The following is an 18926-nucleotide window of genomic DNA, read 5'->3' as shown; positions in this document are numbered from 1 at the left end:
AGACTCCTATATCCCATCACAAACGATGTCTATGAATCAAGCATTCTTATTTGGTCTTATCCAATTTACACACCAAATTACTTATTCCTCCGTTATCAGACCACCATCCACCTATTCTTTCAAGGACTCCCAGCGTTTATTTTACACAGATAGCTAAATTGCATTGACAATTAAACACGCAAAATTCTCTCCACATTATCAAATACATACTAGACTGCCAAGAATATTGCAAGCTTGCAATATATTTACCAATCTAACTACAATTAAATGTAACCATTGCTGCTATAGTCTGACACCAATCATTGTACAGGTAATGTCTCATCTTGACGACTATGCTTCAGTATCTATAGTGCATATAATTTTCCACATAAAAACTCTCTCTCATACCATCGTCGTTATCGATGTGCTGAATCTATATGTCCCTCACGATAGGACACACAGTCATTCTCTCTAGTCATGCCATATTATGTTCCATAGTAACTTTACAATGTAATATATACACATTTTATTACAATACAATATATACACACCTTACAGAAACAGTGCACTTATCTTTTATATCGGTGCAGCACGCGAAAAAATGACACTTCACTACACTGACACCGGCTATATGTTACGATGCCTTCCAGTCCTAGCGAAGCACCGTCAGCCTTTTCTATCTGTACTCAGACGCAACATTCAGAGGTAATAAACTACTTTACACTGATCACCATTTCGCACTGACACCCAAACCTCGCAAAAATGTCTACAAATCATAAAATACGTAAACACACCTACTCATTATACGTTTCTCCCACTGGGGTCAGGAGCTTGAATATTAGTGCATGAAACCGACCTCCAACTCACAAATATATCAAAAAAATGGCTCTGAGCACTATGGGACTTAACTTCTGAGATCATCAGTCCCCTAGAACTTAGAACTACTTAAACCTAACTAAACTAAGGACACCACACACAACCATGCCCGAGGCTGGATTCGAACCTGCGACCGTAGCGGTCGCGCGGTTCCAGACTGTAGCCCCTAGAACCGCTCGGCCACCCCAGCCGACACCAATATATTAACACGTATCTAGCAAACACACAGTTCATATCACCCACCATCCAAAATCACCCCTTTTATATCAGTGGGCCGAAGTCGCTCTTAGAACTGTTCAACAAATTCGCGATCGTTCCCCCTTGACACATACGCGCTACTGTCTCTACTTCCTTGCCTGATCGCTTTTCTATACACATCTCCAGGCTTTGCGATTACAAGAACACACGTATTTTAGCCATACTATTATTCCATTTTTGGTACACTTTTCAATATCAAGCAGTATGCGGTGTCCTAACATTCGGTAACAGAACATAATTCCAAACATATAGACTATAAGAAATTTTTCAGCGTGCTTAGAGTCCAACAGTGTTTTTTTCTTGATTAACACTGACGGCCGTGAAACAGCGTCCTTCCATCATTTGCTTGATATCTCCAGTGCCTTTGCGTTCCACAGTATAACAATTTCGTCGCAGTCTAAGTACGAATGGCTACCCGCAGGGAGTGTTATTTCCATCTTCTTCAGATCACTAATTTAATTGAGAGTTACATAATAAGCAAAGCGAAAGACGATGAGATCTTTATTTTGACCATCAGCGGAATAACGAAATACATAGAGCTCTATAGTATCCTCACCCAAGCCATACTTGATGAAGTGAAAACTGAATGACATCATTTCGTTAGCGCATTTTTTTCGCAATGCATACAGGATAAACGTAAATAAAGGATTCTCCTGATGGAAGAAGGTGGATATTGAAGGAAAATGTTGGTAGTTGCCACTTAAAGGATACGCCATTCGTTGCTATACTTGGCAGGTTAATGGAGACATCCTCCTTCTTTTTGTTTTTCTTTGGGTCCTATTTATTTTGGGAGAGATAGCATCAGAATTGAGTTTGCTCTGTATTCTTGTAGGCCGATGACTTGTCAATGACTTGCTTGCTTCTTTCCTCGGAAAAATGGACTGCCTGGTTCCTTTCCCTTCGAATGCTTATATCTCTGGACTCGCTTGAATTTTTTTGTTTCCATTTAGCTTCTCGCCATGCGAAAATGATCAGTATTAATGACAGCAATAACTCAATTTCGAAAATATGTGACTTAATGTTTTTTCCCCCTGACCCTTCATGTGCTCTCTAGTGTCTAGTTACTGTATTTTTGGCATATCTCCGAAAGGTACACTACTGGCAATTAAAATTTCTACACCAAGAAGAAATGCAGATGACAAACGGGTATTCATTGGACAAATATATTGCACTAGAACTGACATGTGATTACATTTTCACGCAATTTGGGTGCACAGATCCTGAGAAATCAGTACCCAGAGCATCCACCTCTGGCCGTAATAACGGTACTGATACGCCTGTGCATTGAGTCACACAGAGCCTGGATGGCGTGTACAGGTACAGCTGTCCATGCAGCTTCAACACGATACCACACTTCATCAACAGTAGTGACTAGCGTATTGTGACGAGCCAGTTGCTCGGCCACCATTGACCACACGTTTTCAAATGGTGAGAGATCTGAAGAATGTGCTGACCAGGGCATCAGTCGAAGATTTTCTGTATCATGAAAGGCCCGTACAGGACGTACAACATGCGTTCGTGCATTACCCTGGTGAAATGTAGGGATTCGCAGGGATCGAATGAAGGGTTGAGCCACGGGTCGTAACACATCTGAAATGTAACGTCCACTTGTCAAAGTGCCGTCATTGTGTACAAGAAGTGAACGAGATGTGTAACCAATGGCACCCCATACCATCACGCCGGGTGTTAAGCGAATATAGCGATTACGAATACACGCTTCCAATGTACGTTCACCGCGGTGTCGCCAGGCACGGATGCGACCAACATGATGCTGTAAACAGAACCTGGATTCATTCGAAAAAATGACGTTTTGCCATTCGTGCACCCAGACTCGCCGTTGAGTACACCATCGCAGGCGCTCCTGTCTGTGATTCAGCGTAAAGGGTAACCGCAGCCATGGACTCCGAGCTGATAGTCCATGCTGCTGTTCGTGCAGATGGTTGTTGTCTTTGCAAACGTCCCCATCTGTTGACTCAGGGATCGAGACGTGGTTACACGATCCGTTACAGCCAAGCGGATAACATGCCTGTCATCTCGACTGCTAGTGATACGAGGCCGTTGGGATCGATCACGGCGTTCCGTATTACCCTCCTGAACCCACAGATTCCATATTCTGCTAACAGTCATTGGATCTCGACCAACTCGAGCAGCAATGTCGCGATACGGTAAACCGCAAACGCGATAGGCTACAATCCGACCTTTATCAAAGTCGAAAACGTGATGGTACGCATTTCTCCTACTTACACGAGGCATCACAACAACGTTTCACCAGGCAACGCAGTCAACTGCTGTTTGTGTATGAGTAATCGGTTGGAAACTTTCCTCATGTCAGCACGTTGTTGGTGTCGCCACCGGCGACAACCTCGTGTGAATGCTCTGCAAAGCTAATCATTTGCGTATCACATCATCTTTTTTCTGTCGGTTAAATGTCGAGTCTTTAGCACGTCATCTTCGTGGTGTAGCAATTTTAATGGGAAGTAGTGTATGTGTAACTGCCAGTTTTTTTACTGATGCGTTTCGTCCATTTAACACACTTGTACCGCGTGCTACGGATTTTTGGCGGTAAGAAACTTAACCGCCGGTAGAAAGTCTTACAAGTAGACTGGAGTGACGAACTACGGTGGCGGCTCGCGGCGCGCCCGCTGCTTACTGCGGGCTGCACGCTGCAACGCAGAGCAGGTGCGGCTGCGGCTGTGACTGCCGGCTGCGTCGGCCTGCAGCCGGCCGGCCCTGTCGCGCCGGATTACCAGCAATGGATCGAGCGCTGCCACGCGGGGCTAATAGCCAATAATTAATTCGTTACCGTGTGCAACTGCTGCCCCCGCCGATCAGTTCGACATTACCTGCTGCGCCGCGGTGCCGACGAGGGACGTTGGAGAGAACAGGGGCTACCCGTAATGGGAGGGGCGTATAGTGGCGGCACTGCAGAGCGAGAGGCGCAGCAGAGATCCTGCGTCGAGCCTGGCGCCTTATAAGAATTGGTAGGTACAAACTTAAACATATTCTGAGCTCAAATGTGATGAGGAGTCTCAAAGAGAATGACCTCCTGCATGTCAACCGGCATGTGGAGGAGGATCTGCAACGAACTGACGCATGGTGCACGGAATGGCTATTGAATCTCAATGTAGGCAAGTATAATGTGCTGAGAATACATAGAAATAAATATCCTTTATCATTTAGGTACAATATAGCAGGTCAGCAACTGGAAGCAGTTAATTCCAATAATTATCTGGAAGTAGGCATTAGGAGTGATTTAAAATGGAATGATTATATAAAGTTGATCGTCGGTAAAGCAGATGCCAGACTGAGAGTCATTGGAAGAATCCTAAGGAAGTGCAATCCGAAAACAAAGGAAGTAGGTTATAGTACACTTGTTCTCCCACTGCTTGGATATTGCTCACCAGTGTGGAATCCGTACCAGATAGGGTTGATAGAAGAGATAGAGAAGATCCAACAGAGAGCAGCGCGCTTCGTTACAGGATCATTTAGTAATCGTAAAAGCGTTACGGAGATGATAGATAAACTCTAGTCGAACACTATGTAGGAGGAACGCTCAGTAGCTCGGTACGGGCTTTTGTTGAAGTTTCGAGGACATATCTTCTCCAAGGAATCCTGCAGTATATTGCTCCTTCCTAGGTATATCTCGCGAAGAGGCCATGAACATAAAATCAGAGCGATTAGAGCCCATACAGAGGCATACCGACAATTCCCACGAACAATACGAGACTGGACTAGAAAGGAGAACCGATGGAGGTACTCAAAGTATCCTCCGCCACCCACCGTCAGGGGACTTGATGAGTATGGATGTAGATGTATTCAGGGAACATCGATGATGAAAAACTCAACTTGCGATTTTTTCTCTCAAGGACATTTTGAAATCCTTGAGACAAGGCAATCTTAACTTCCGAAAAAGCATATGAATCAGTATCACAAATGCACTCATTATCGAAAATTGGTTCGTCAACTGCACAGATGTACACTGACGTAAAGAAATAGCAATACCAAAGAAGAGTTGTGTGACATAAACGGAAGTTGGTTGACGTGCATCTGTAACTGTAGGATGAGATCAATTAAAATTCCACGCCTATCGGTTAAGAGTAACGCTAGTAGCGCCACTATGAGAATGTAATTCACGTTTCAATTAAATACAGCCGTCTGCTGTGACCGAGCGTTTCTAGGCGCTTCAGTCCGGAACTGCGCTACAGCTGCGGTCACAGGTTTGAATCCTGCCTCGGGCATGGATGTGTGTGATGTCCTCAGGTTGGTTAGGTTTAAGTAGTTCCAAGTCTAGGGGACTGATGACCTAAGATGTTAAGTCCAATAGTGCTTAGAGCCATTTGAACCAATTAAATACACGCTCTAACGACCGTGAGCGTTGGTTACCTTTGAGGTACAAGGTTGTGAGTTTATGTTACTCAAGTATTCCCTTAAGGTGATAATAACGTCATTATCAAAACGTAACTAACCTTCAACGAGGCCGTGCGATAGTGTACGAGAAGCTGGCTCTTTAAAGTTAGTACCGTCATTAAACTGTTTTTTATTTGGAATGTTACATGTACACGGTCATGATTTCGGCTTTAAAGTGCCATTATCAAGTGTTTTAATGTTATCAGTGCCTAAGATGGCACACTTGGTAATTGCAGTTTAAAGCCAAAATCATGATGGTGCAAATGTAACACTGTAAATAAAAATCAGTCTAATGGCGGTACTGACTTTAAAGAAATATATTGTGACTATGGTCCCACATTATGAAAAAAGAAGAGAGAGAAGCTAGATGTTCCTTCTGTGGTATTACTCAAAGGATTAACAGGAATGTAGGCACTGTCCATGATCGATTGCAGCGGTGATCGCGAGGAAGCACGGTCGCAGTAAGACTGGGTTCGAGACGGCCACGTGTCATTACCGACTGGGAAGACCATAGTGTTCGGCGTATGGCTCTGGCGCATCGAACTGCATTTCTTTTTCAGTCATCTGTGTTCTGACTGGTTTGATGCGGCCCGCCACGAATTCCCCTACTGTGCCAACCTCTTCATCTCAGATTAGCACTTGTAACCCATGTCCTCAATTATTTGCGGCATATATTCCAATCTCTGTCTTCGTCTACAGTTTTTGCCCTTTATAGCTTCCACCAGTATCGTGGAGGCTGTTCCCTCATGTCTTAGCAGATGTCCTATCATATTGCCCCTTCTCCTTACCTTGTTTACCACATATTCCTCTCCTCTCCCATTCTGCACAGAAGTTCCTCATTCCGTACCTTATCAGTCCAGCTAGTTCTCAAGATTCGTCTATACCACCACATCTCAAATGCTTCGAGTCTCTTCTCTTTCGGTTTTCCCCAGGTCCCTGTTTCACTACCTTACAATGTTGTACTCCAAACGTACTTTCTCAGAAATTTATTCCTCAAATTAACGAGTACAATTGTAATTAGTAGACTTCTCTTGGCCAGAAACGCCCTTTTGGCATTGCTAGTCTGCTTTTGATATCCTCCTTAATCCGGCCTTCGTTGGCTGTTTTGCTGCCTAGGTAGTGAAAATCCATAATTTCATCTACTTCGGGACCGTCGATCTTGTAGCCACGTTTCTCGCTGTTATCATTTCTGCTATTCTTCATTACTTTCGTGTTTCTTCGATTTACTCTCAGTTCATATTTTCTACTCATTACACTTTTCATTCCATTCAGCAGATGATGTAATTCTTCTTCAGATTTATTCAGGATAGGACTGTCATAGCGAATCGTCTTACCAATATCCTTTCAGCTTGAATTTTAATACCACTCCTGAACCTTTCTTTTATTCCCTGTGTTGCTTCTTCGATGTACAGATTGAACAGTAGGGCCGAAAGACTACATACCTGTCTTACACCCTTTTTAATCCGAGCCCTTCATTCTTGGTTGCCCACTCTTATTATTAGCTCTTGGCTCTTCTGCGTATTGTATATTACCGATTTCTCCCTGTAGCTTACTCCTGTTTTCCTCAGAATTTCATACATCTTGCACCATTTTACATTGTCGAACTTTTTTTCCAGGTCGACAGATCCTATGAACGTGTCATGATTTTTCTGTAGTCTTGCTTCCGTTATGAATCGCAACGTCAGAATTGCCACTCTGATGCCCGAGACCTTCCATACAGCCAAACTCATCGTCATCTAACACATCTTCGTTTTTCTTTTCCATTCTTTTGTGTTTTTTCTTGTCGGCGGCTTTGATGCATGAGCTATTAAGCTGACTGTGCGATAATTCTTGTAGATGTCAGCTACTGCAGCCTTCTAAATCGTCTGGGTGAAATTTTCCGAAAGTCAGATGTTATGTCACCAGACTCGTACATTCTACACACCAACGTGAACAATTGTTTTGCTGCCATTTCCGCATATGATTTTAGATATCCTGGCAGAATGTTATGTATCCATTCTGCGTTATTTGATCTGAAGTCATCCAAAGCTCTATTAAATTTGGTTCTAATACTGGATGCGTTATCTCTTCTAAACCCACTCCTGTTTCTTCTTCTGTAATATGAGACAAGTCTTCCCCCTCATAGAGGCTTTCAGTGTATTCTTTCCACCTGTCCGCTCTCTCCTCTGCATTTAACAGTGGAACTCCCGTAGCTCTCTTAATGTTGCTACTAAACTAAACTCCTCCCGAAGACGCCATGTAGGCTGAAAGGTACCGACCGGCCACCGTGTCATCCTCAGCTCATAGGCGTTTCTGGATGCGGATACGAAGGGGCACGTGGTCAGTACATCGCTCTCCCGGCCGTATGTCAGTTCCCGAGACCGGAGCCGCTACTTTTCAGTCAATTAGGTCATCAGTTTGCCTCGTCAGGGCTGAGTGCACCCCGATTGCCAACAGCGCTCGGCAGACCGGATGGTCACCCATCCAAGTGCTAGCCCAGCCCGGCAGCGCTTAGCTTCGGTGATCTGATGGGACCGGTGTTACCACTGCGACAAGGCCGATGGCCTTAATGTTATCACCCTTGCTTTTAACATCACCGGAGGGAGTTTTGCGTAGCACAGATGAGAAAAACAACGCACTGCTGGTTGGGGTGCGTAGGGAAGCGTCCAGCCTATGCCCGGAGTGACCGAGGTGCGACAGCTGAGCCACGTCAGCAGACGAGCCTTTGGCAGCAGGTGGAGGCCGTCTGTCGTCACTTCGCCACTGCCATGTATACGGTATGCTTGCCCAGAAGGTTAGTGGCCAATTAGCAGACCGAATGCAGGCTGTGAGGTTTCCCATTTTGATACTGTGTACAGAGTACGATGACTGAACAGATACTGCGGAACTACAGGCAACTAGTGCAGAATCTCTGCCTGCCATGTTCTCGCTGCTGTGTTCAAATTACAGTTTCTGTAATGCCCATTTTCTCATCGGACTGAGTGCAGAAATGGTGGGGACATATTTCATGGATTGTGGCTGTGGTTGCAAAAGAACCAACAGCTTTCAGTGACTGCCGGAGCAACATCTTTGTGTGTTCGTTGTGGTTCATGTGGTTCACTGTGCATCTCTTTGGAAGAGGCAATTGTCCGTTATTCTCTTCACTGCTACGTGCTGTGGCAGCGGCCTTGCAGCAGTGTATACACCGCTTCCCGTGACATCACCGAAGTTAAGCGCTGTTGGGAATGGCCGCCAGTTGGATGGGTGACCATCCAGCTGCCATGCGCTGTTGCCAATTTTTGGGGTGCACTCAGCCTCGTGATGCCAATTGAGGAACTACTCGATCGAATAGTAGCGGCTCCGGTCAAAGAAAACCATCATAACGACCGGGAGAGTGTTGTGCTGACCATGTGCCCCTGCTATCCACATCCTTAACTTAGGATGATACGGCGGTCGGATGGTCCCGATGGGCCACTCGTAGCCTGAAGACGGAGTGCATTGAGTGAGTGCTGCTGATGGTCGATAGTGTGACGCATATCTGAAGTGTGGGTTAACAGTGTTCAAACGAGGTTGTGTGGCAGCTATTGATTTGTTCAGTTTTGAGTTACGTTGCTTGGCAAGCTGTATCGTTCGTTAGCATTTTCTTATCAATGGTGTCTCGGTATTTCTCTCAGAGTCAAGAAATGCGTCATCTTAGTTTTACCTTGTGCTATATAGTTTGTGTAATTGTACTTACCACAAATGTTGGATTTGTTTACGATAACAAGATTTTTCCTCACCTTTTCCCTGTTTAGTTAATATTAACTTCGGTCTCCCTTTTCTTAATTGTGTACGTGTCTGAATGAAGAAAGTAAATCTAATATTTCTTGAGTAATGATAGGAACCCTATTTGCTTGTTTCAAAATGTTTTGTGTGCTGGCAGCGCCAAGAGAGTGCACAGATGGTGCCATGAATATAGGAGAATTATCATGATTCAGATTTTAATTTGGACACCAGCTGACTGATTTCTTGCTATTCCACTGCACTGAGATTTAAAATGTTTGTTGGAGTTGGTCTATGTGAAGCATGGGATGGATAATCAAAGTGAAAATGTTTTGTCGATTGGCATGATCAAAGATTTGTTTAACGTGGTCAAGTCGAGCAAATGCAAATGCCTATCGAACTGTGTTGTGACTGATATTTGTGAAACCGTCCTTTCCGCCAAGTGTTATATGGTGATATTATGTTCATTAATAAACGAAACTTGAAACTATATTCAGTAAAAAACCAAGCATATTCCACTCCCAACCACCGACACTTGAATTGTAACAATGGTAGCACAGTGTGACTGTAACTGGAGATGGATAGTAATAATAAATCTGCCCTCTGTGTCACACATTCACAACAAGGGCAGGTGTATTTAAAAAAAACCATGCGTCTCTCTATTTTAAGTCCGGAGGAAAAGAAATTCGGAGGTGGTGTAACTTGAATGCACCTCGTGTTAGCAGTCAGCAGTACCGAGACATATACTCACTCAATCGGTGAACACTTTCTCCAACACGTAGCGCGGGCAACCTCACATAACATCTAGAATAATAAACTATATTATATAAACTGTGCAATGCAGTCAACCGTGTAAATCTGTTCTAGCTTAAGTATAACAGCAGGCATATATGTCCCGCGGTCATTATACCGCTGTTTGGATGCAACACTTGTAACTGAACTCTTAGTATTAAGCAACATAAAGGGTAAAACTCAAGACACAAAATACAGGAACCGAAGATTAATTTGTAACCGCAAGAAATGACATACTTTACACTCACACATCACTGCGCTTTGCACAATGTACGTAATAGATAGTGTTTTTGTAAATAGTATTTAGAAGTATTAATCAGTAAAACTAAACTGTAGCCAACAAGGCAAATCTAAAAGTAGTTCCAGGCATCCATACCAGGCTGGCACAGATAGGATAACACTTTTCTCTCTTTTTCTATCCAAGTCTTATCATCCATCATCATCCTTCTTAAAATATAATTATTTTTGTGCTTTTTTCTTTCAATTTCTAATATAATTTTAATTTATTATTACTTCCATTGTAGTCGCTAAAAACAGCAATTTCTATTTGTAATATTGAAACTATTTTGCAGTCTATATGAAAAGCTATAAAATAAACGACTTTTTATAAGAAGTAAGGCAACAGGCCTCTAAGTGAGCAATAAATCATATTAAATTAACTCCAGATCGACCTGTAAGTGAATCACAAAGCTATTAGAATATGGGAATAGGGAATAAACACTCGCACATTTTTATGTACATTGTGCAACATTTATTTTGAATTCGAAGTGTGCAGAAAGGTGAATGAAGTCGTTATTCAATTATCTTGAGTGTTCAGGAAAAACGGTTGAGCATCTGAAAGTGTTGTGAACACTATTAACAAGTCAGTGGAACGAATTACGTTTATCCCAAAATATAAACATTGGTTTTCAAACAGTTAAATAGGACACTGGTAAACAATATAACACACTAAAATAATTTAATACATTAAAAGCAGACACGCTGACGAGCACGATGAATGGAAACGCCACTGTTCCGCTGACAGCTGGTAAAATTTGATTTCAATTGACCACACTATCACTTTCCAGAGTTACAGCTGCTACGAAAAGTACACTCATGCTTATAAATTAAGGATAATTACAGAATGTGGTGCCACCTTACGTCGCACTACACAAAACTGGCGCTAATGGCATAGGCACATAGGGAAAACACACGACTGAGATCTGTAAATCCACGGAATAGGTTCCGAAACACGTGCTACGAAACGCCACTGTTTCCTGCTCAAGTACCCCTACATCAGTACGGGATATGATCACCATGCACACGTACAAAGGCCGCCCAACGGGATGGCATACTCTAGATCAGATGGTCAGGTGATCGAGCTGCCTCCCATTCTTGCACCAGTGCCTGTCGGAGCTCCTGAAGTGCGGTAGGGGTTTGAAGACGTGCAGCGATACGTCGACCGAGAGCATCCCAAACGTGCTAGAAGGGGTTTAGGTCTGGAGAACAAGCAGGCTGCTCCATTCGCCTGATATCTTCTGTTTCAAGGTACTCCTCCACGGTGGCAGCTCTGTGGGGCCGTGCGTTATTATCCATCAGGAGGAAGGTGGGACCCACTGCACCCCTAAAAACCTGGACATACTGGTGCCAAATGACGTCCCGATACACCTGACCTGTTGCAGTCCCTCTGTCAAAGACATGCAGGAGTGTATGTGCACCAATCATAATCCCACCCGTCAAACCAAACCTCCAAGGACACTAAGGGGTCGGTATCTGGTTCCTGGTTCACGCCAGATGAAAACCCGGCGAGAATCACTGTTCAGACTGTATTAGGACTCATCGGTGCTGTAAGGTCCTGAGAAAGGCTACCTGCATACTCCGTGACCGTCTGCGGCACTGGTGGTGATATATCCGTCTTCTTGTGGTGTCGTACATTGTGATCGACCCGTACTGTAGTGCCTGGACAAGTTTCCTGTGTGCTGGAATCGTTGCCAAAAACTTGAAATTACACTTTGTGGCACACGGAGGGCCCGTTCTACGACCTACTGTGTTTTACCAGCCTGCAGTCGCCGTAGTATTCTCCCCCTCATAACGTCATCAATATGTGTTCTTTGAGCCATTTTCAACAAACAGTAACCATTAGCACGTCATAAAGCATCTGCACACTTACCCTCTGCAGCGCACTCTGACATGCACCAACACACCTCTGCATATGTCGACTGCTGTGGGCGCCCCCTGCGACGACCGCTAGTCAAATGCACCGCATGGTAATACCCCGAGGTGATATAAACCCGCAAACCGCCCACCAGAGCGTTGTTTCACCATGTATCAGCATTATTCTTAATTTATGACCATGGGTGTACTACGTTAGTGAGTCATATGTGAAAATAACGTTCACATTGAAATGGAGACTGAATATTAACAATGAAGCCGATAGCAATCTTAACTATACACTGACGAGCCGTAACATTATGATCACGTGCTTAATGGCTTGTTAGTCCGTATTTGGAGCAAAACACGCCACAGATTCTGCATATCAGGGATTCGACAGGATGTTGGTAAATTTTTGGAGGTATGTGGCCTTATGTGTCTACACACAGGTCATGTAATTCGTATAAATAACGGCAGCTGATTTGTGTACGCTGTGATGGCTCCCGACAGCGACCCAGAAGTGTTCTATAGGATTTTCATCAGGTGAATTCTGTCATAGAGACATCAGTGTCAGCTCACTATAATGCACCTCAAACCACTGAAGCACGATTCTGGACAATTATACTGCTGAAAGATGACATCGCTGTCGGGAAAGACATCAAGCATGAAGGTATGCAGGTGCTCCACAACTGTCAGCGTTTCTCCGATTACTACCACAGGTCCCATCCAAGTGCGAGAGGATGTCTCCCATAGGATAATACTGCTCATCTCAGTGATGGAGTTTGTGGAGACGACCATCGACCTAGCGTAGTTAGGAATGTGATAAATTTTATATTTGCCTAGTGTCCTTGTCACTGTTTGACACGATTTATGATTAGTTAAATGTGATTATGGGATGAGAGATGTTATCAAATCATTGTAAAAATATATTGAAATTAGAGAGTGCTTATTTATTTCATTGTTGCTTTCTTAACCCTTTCGCTGCTATGGGCAAGTGTATACGAGCACTTCCTGCTACGTCACACACTATGTGTTATGGACGTGGATACATGCGCCGCTTGGGTTTTCCCAAAGTGCTGTGGGCGTATGAAAGTGTTCTGAGCCACCGACATCTCACTCTTGCCGACGGCTTATCTACACAGTGAATGAAAAAGTTTGGAATATTCATCTTGCAAAATATGTACCTCGTTGCGTGATTTCATTTCCAAAGAATCTCTTTTCAATATCTGGTTTATGAGAAGTGACTTTTATTATGACCACATGATTCGCGACGCGCTAGGACGTGTATTTGGTGCGTTCCACGCAACAATCTTTTGGATGTAAAATCCAATAACTCGAGAACGAAACGAGATATTCTTCTACTTTCGGTTTCGAATAAAATTCAGATATATTATCAACATTTAGTTCAGTACAACGTATGAGCTAAAATGAACCACACGCATAGTTTTACCTCTGTAAAATCTTTCCTGTTTCACACAAGGTTTTACGTAATTTGATGCACTGCCGTAAGTACGGCGGATAACGAAAAAAATCATTTTTTGATCGAATAAAGACATTAGACTTTAAGGTGAACAAAAATTAAATTTTGTCACCCATTAGCTATCGAAAAGTTGTTGATAATTATATCGACCGTAACGTCGTCTCAACAAAGGCATCAGCATTTAGGGAGCAGTACAGCCATAACAAAAGCTGCCTCATCACGGAATGCAAACAACATGCCTACAGCAATGACAGTGTTTTGGAGTTTTAAAGTCTGATGTCTTCCTGAAGGTGCTATACTTTATTATTACGAAAATAGTATTCGGCCGAAGAAGTGCGGAAACCTTTAGGCCAGAGGAGGGCTGGGCCTTGTTTCTTGTCGTTCTGTTTCTATGAGACCAAATTCACTGTGTACTGACACAGAGATCACCATCAAGTTGGGATGCTAGGTCTACCTTGTCATTTTCGTCTTGTGGACATCTCTTATGCGCAGGAGAGAGACCGAACTGTAAAAAGATAGCCAGCTAGTAGTGGTCGATGAGGTCATATATTGGTGGGCTCATGAAGGTATTGAATATATTGTGTTAACTTCGGTGTAGGGCAGAAGATGGCAATAATTAGCAGCTTTGAAATAATAAGTCGTAAAATGTAAAGTGTGACAATGGATGGAAGACCTTCCAGGGCCAAATTATGGTGTTCCAAGAATTGCAACATTTACCTCGAGAATTCGTCTCAAAGGTAAACGATGTAGAGTCTTTGGTCTACCTGCGCCACATTCTCAGCAGCAGTGCTGCTAACAAGCCGAGCTACAGACAATTCATTTCTTTTTCATTTGTCGCTTCAGTTTGCAGATATACATTATATACTTTTGGACCACTACGCCACCCTGGCACAGTGCCTTTACACAACTGCACAGACAACCCTAGCACACCACCCTCTTCACTCCGAATTCCCATTCACACATCAGGCCACTTGGTATTCTTCCTAAACTCTAACAAAATTGCAGATGCTCTTTAATTGTATTGGAGTCGCGCCCCAGGAATAGCCCTGTAGGTACTATGGTTGTAGAGGAACGGACATCTCTAAAAGCGGCAATCACAGAAGATGGAAAGATAATTATAGGTACAAACAAGGCAACTGTGAAGAAACCTTGAGTAAAAGAAGAAATAATTCAGTTTATCGATGAAAGAAGGAAGCACAAAAATATCCAGAAAATTCATGAGTACAGAAATAGAAGTAGCTGCGAAATGAAATAAATGGGAAGTGCAGGGGAGCTAAGAGGAAACGGCTGCAGGAAAAAATGTGAAGAAATCGAAAGAGAAAATGGTTATTGGAAGGACAGAGTCAGCATTCAGGAATGTGACATTAAACCTAAGGATCGTGACATTAAAGGTGCAACGGGAATTCCGTTGTAAGATGCAGAGCAGAGACACAGAGCAGATAGGTGAAAAGAATACACTGAAAGTCTATACGAGGGGGAAGAGTTGTCTGATGTAATGGAAGAAGAAACAGGAGTCGATACAGAAGAGATAGGGGATCCAATATTAGAATCAGAATTTAAAAGAGCTTTGGAGAAGATCAAGTAAGTGATAGATAACATTCCATCACAATTTCTAAAATCATTCAGAGAAGTGGCAAACAAAACGACTGTTCACGTTGCTGTGTAGAATGTATGAGTCTTGCGACATAGCATCTGACTTTCGGAGAAATATCATCCACGCAATTCCAAAGAATGTGAGAGGTGACATGTGCGACAATTATCGCACGGTCACCTTAACAGCTCATGCATCCAAGTTGCTGACAAGAAAAACGGAAAAGAAGACTGAGGATGTGCTAGATGACGATCAGTTAGGCTTTAGAAAAGGTAAAGGCACGAGAGAGGCAATTCTAACGTTGACAGTGGAAGCAAGACTAAAGAAAAATGAAGACACGTTCGGATTTGTCGACCTGGAAAAAGCGTTCGATAATGTAAAATGCTGCAAGATGTTCGAAATTTTGAGATAAATAGGGGTAAGCTATAGGGAGAGGCGGGTAATATACAATATGTACAAGAGCCAATAGGGAATAATAAGAGTGGACGACCAAGAACGAAGTGCTGGGAATAAAAATGGTGTATGGCAGGCATGTAGTCTTTCGCCCCTACTGTTCAATATGTTCATCCAAGAAGCAGTGATGGAAAGGAAATAAAGGTTTAGGAGTGGTATTAAAATACAAGGTGAAAGGATATTAAAGATATGATTTTCCGATGACATTGTTATCCTGAGTGAAAGTGAAGAAGAATTGTATGATCTGCTGAACAGAATGAACAATCTAATGAGTACATAATATGGACTGAGAGTAAATCGAAGAAGGAGGAAAGTAATGAGATGCAGGAGAAATGAGAACAGCGAACAACTTAACATCAGAATTGATGGTAACGGAGAAGATGAATTTAAGGAATCCTACTACCTAAAAAGATGATGAGGTGGGACAAGATGATAGGACACCTGTTAAGACATCAATGAAAGACTTCCGTGGTGCTGGAGAGAGCTGTAGGGTACAAAAACTGCAAATGAAGACAGAGATTGGAACACATCCAGCAAATAAGTGATTACGTAGGTAGCAAGTGCTACGATGAGATGAAAATCTTGGCAAAGGAGAGGAATTTGTGGCGGGCTGCGTCAAACCAGCATAATGATTAAAAAAAATTTAAAAAATCAATCTGAATGGGAGATTTTGTCTGAAAACCAAGCATAGGTGCTTTAATCAAATGAAACTACATCGTTCCAGATTCCTTTTCATGTCTGAAGTTTGGATTTGACCCATTCTCGCTAGTCAGATGCGCAAACTTTGATATACATTTGAATTCGTCACTTCAGTCTGTATACAGGGTGGCCCATTGGTAGTGACCGGGCCAAATATCTCATCAAACGAAAAAACTACAAAGAACGAAACTCGTCTAGCTTGAATGGAGAAACCAGATGGCTCTGTGGTTGGCCTGCTGCATTTTTTAAATAGGAACCCCCATTTTTATTACGTAAAGAAATGTAAATGTTTTAGTTGGACCACTTTTTTCGCTTTGTGATAGATGGCGCTGTAATAGTCACAAAGTATAAGTACGTAGTATCACGTAACATTCCGCCGTGCGGACGGTATTTGCTTCGTGATACATTAACCGTGTTATAATGGACCGTTTACCAATTGCAGAAAAGGCCGATATCGTGCTGATGTATGGCTATTGTGATCAAAATACCTAACGGGCGTGTGCTATGTATGCTGCTCGGTATCCTGGATGACATCATCCAAGTGTCCGGAACGTTCGCCGGATAGTTACGTTATTTAAGGAAACAGGAAGTGTTCAGTCACATGTGAAACGTCAACCACGACCTGCAACAACTGATGATGCCGAAGTAGATGTTTTAGCTGCTGTCTCGGTTAATTCGCACATCGGTAGCAGACAAATAGTGCGAGAATTGGGAATCTCAAAAACGTCGATGTTGAGAATGCTACATCAACATCGATTGCACCCGTACCGTATTTCTATGCACCAGGAATTGAATGGAGACGACTTTGAACGTCGTGTACAGTTCCGCCACTGGGCACAAGAGAAATTTCGGGACGATGAGAGATTTTTTGCACACCTTCTATTTAGCGACGAAGCGTCATTCACCAACAGCGGTAACGTAAACCGGCATAATATCCACTATTGCGCAACGGAAAATCCACGATGGCTCAAGTGGAACATTACCGACATTGGAGTGTTAATGTATGGTGCGGGATTATGGGAGGATGGATAATTGGCCCCCATTTTATCAATGACAGTCTAAATGGTGGAATGTATGCTGATTTCCTACGTAATGTTCTACCGATGTTACTGCAAGCTGTTTCTCTGCATGACAGAATGGCGATGTACTTCCAACATGATGGATGTCCGGCACATAGCTCGCGTGCTGTTGAAGCGGTACTGAATAGCATATTTCATGACAGGTGGATTGGTCGTCAAAGCACCATACCATGGCCCACACGTTCACCGGGTCTGACATCAACTGATTTATTTCTGTGGGGAAAGTTGAAGGATATTTGCTATCGTGATCCACCGACAACGCCTGACAACACGCGTCAGCGCATTGTCAATGCATGAGCGAACATTGTGGAAGGCGAACTACTCGCTGTTGAGAGGAATTTCGTTACACGTATTATCAAATGCATTGAGGTTGACGGACATCATTTTGAGCATTTATTGCATTAATGTGGTATTTACAGGTAATCACGCTGTAACAGCATGTGTGCTGAGAAATGATAAGTTCACATAGATACATATAACACATTGGAACAACCGAAATAAAATGTTCGAACGTACCTACGTTCTGTATTTAAATTTAAAAAACCTACCCGTTACCAACTGTTCGTCTAAAATTGTTAGCCATATGTTTGTGACTATTACAGCGTCATCTATCACAAAGCGAAAAAAGTGGTCTAACTAAAACATTCATATTTCTTTACGTACTACACGAATGTGAAATAAAAAATGGTGGTTCCTATTTAAATAAAAGCAGTTGATATCCGTTTGACCTATGGCAGCGCCATCTAGCGAGCCAAGCGTAGCGCCATCTGGTTTCCCCCTTCAAGGTAGACAAATTTCGTTATTTGTAGTTTTTTCGTTTGACGCTTATTTCATGAGTTATTTGGCCTGGTCACGATCCATGGACCACCATGTATATACATCACACATATTAGAGACCTGGAAAGGTCTTTTGAACCATATAGTTTCATTTGATTAAAAGCACGAATGCCTGGACGTTGAGGAGCTGTTCCATGACACTGGAGAGCCTGTCCAGTGCTGTCCGAGTTTAGCGGGAATACTAAAGTGGGCTGAATCGTGAATTCGAATTTGGCCTTAGGAGGGAAGCGTGTTAGGGTAGTCACTGCAGCTATCCGAAGATGCTGTGTCAGGGTGGCGTAGTGGTTATCGCATCTGCCTAGTGACCAGAAGCCACGCGTTCTAACCCTGGCCTTGATACTAATTTTCATTTCTCGCTTCAGTCGGCATACATAATTCTTTGTGCACTATAGAAGTAAAATGGTGACACGCACATTTGACAGGTTGCTTTTATCAGTAAGTGCCTAAATTTCCTTTGCTTAAATTCGTTTGATAAGGGTCTCAGTATTAAAGTAGCTTTAGGCTAATGACTATTACTAACTTCATTCGTTTACTTGCAAAGTTTGTAATGTAACGTTGAAAAGGAAGTCATTCAAAACATTGTTAGTTTCATTCTGGTCGAAAAACAATAATTGCATTTAATAAA

This window comes from Schistocerca gregaria, chromosome 1 (genome assembly GCF_023897955.1).
Source record: "Schistocerca gregaria isolate iqSchGreg1 chromosome 1, iqSchGreg1.2, whole genome shotgun sequence".
In the NCBI taxonomy this organism is placed as follows: domain Eukaryota; kingdom Metazoa; phylum Arthropoda; class Insecta; order Orthoptera; family Acrididae; genus Schistocerca; species Schistocerca gregaria.
Note: the sequence above shows the minus strand (reverse complement) of the source record.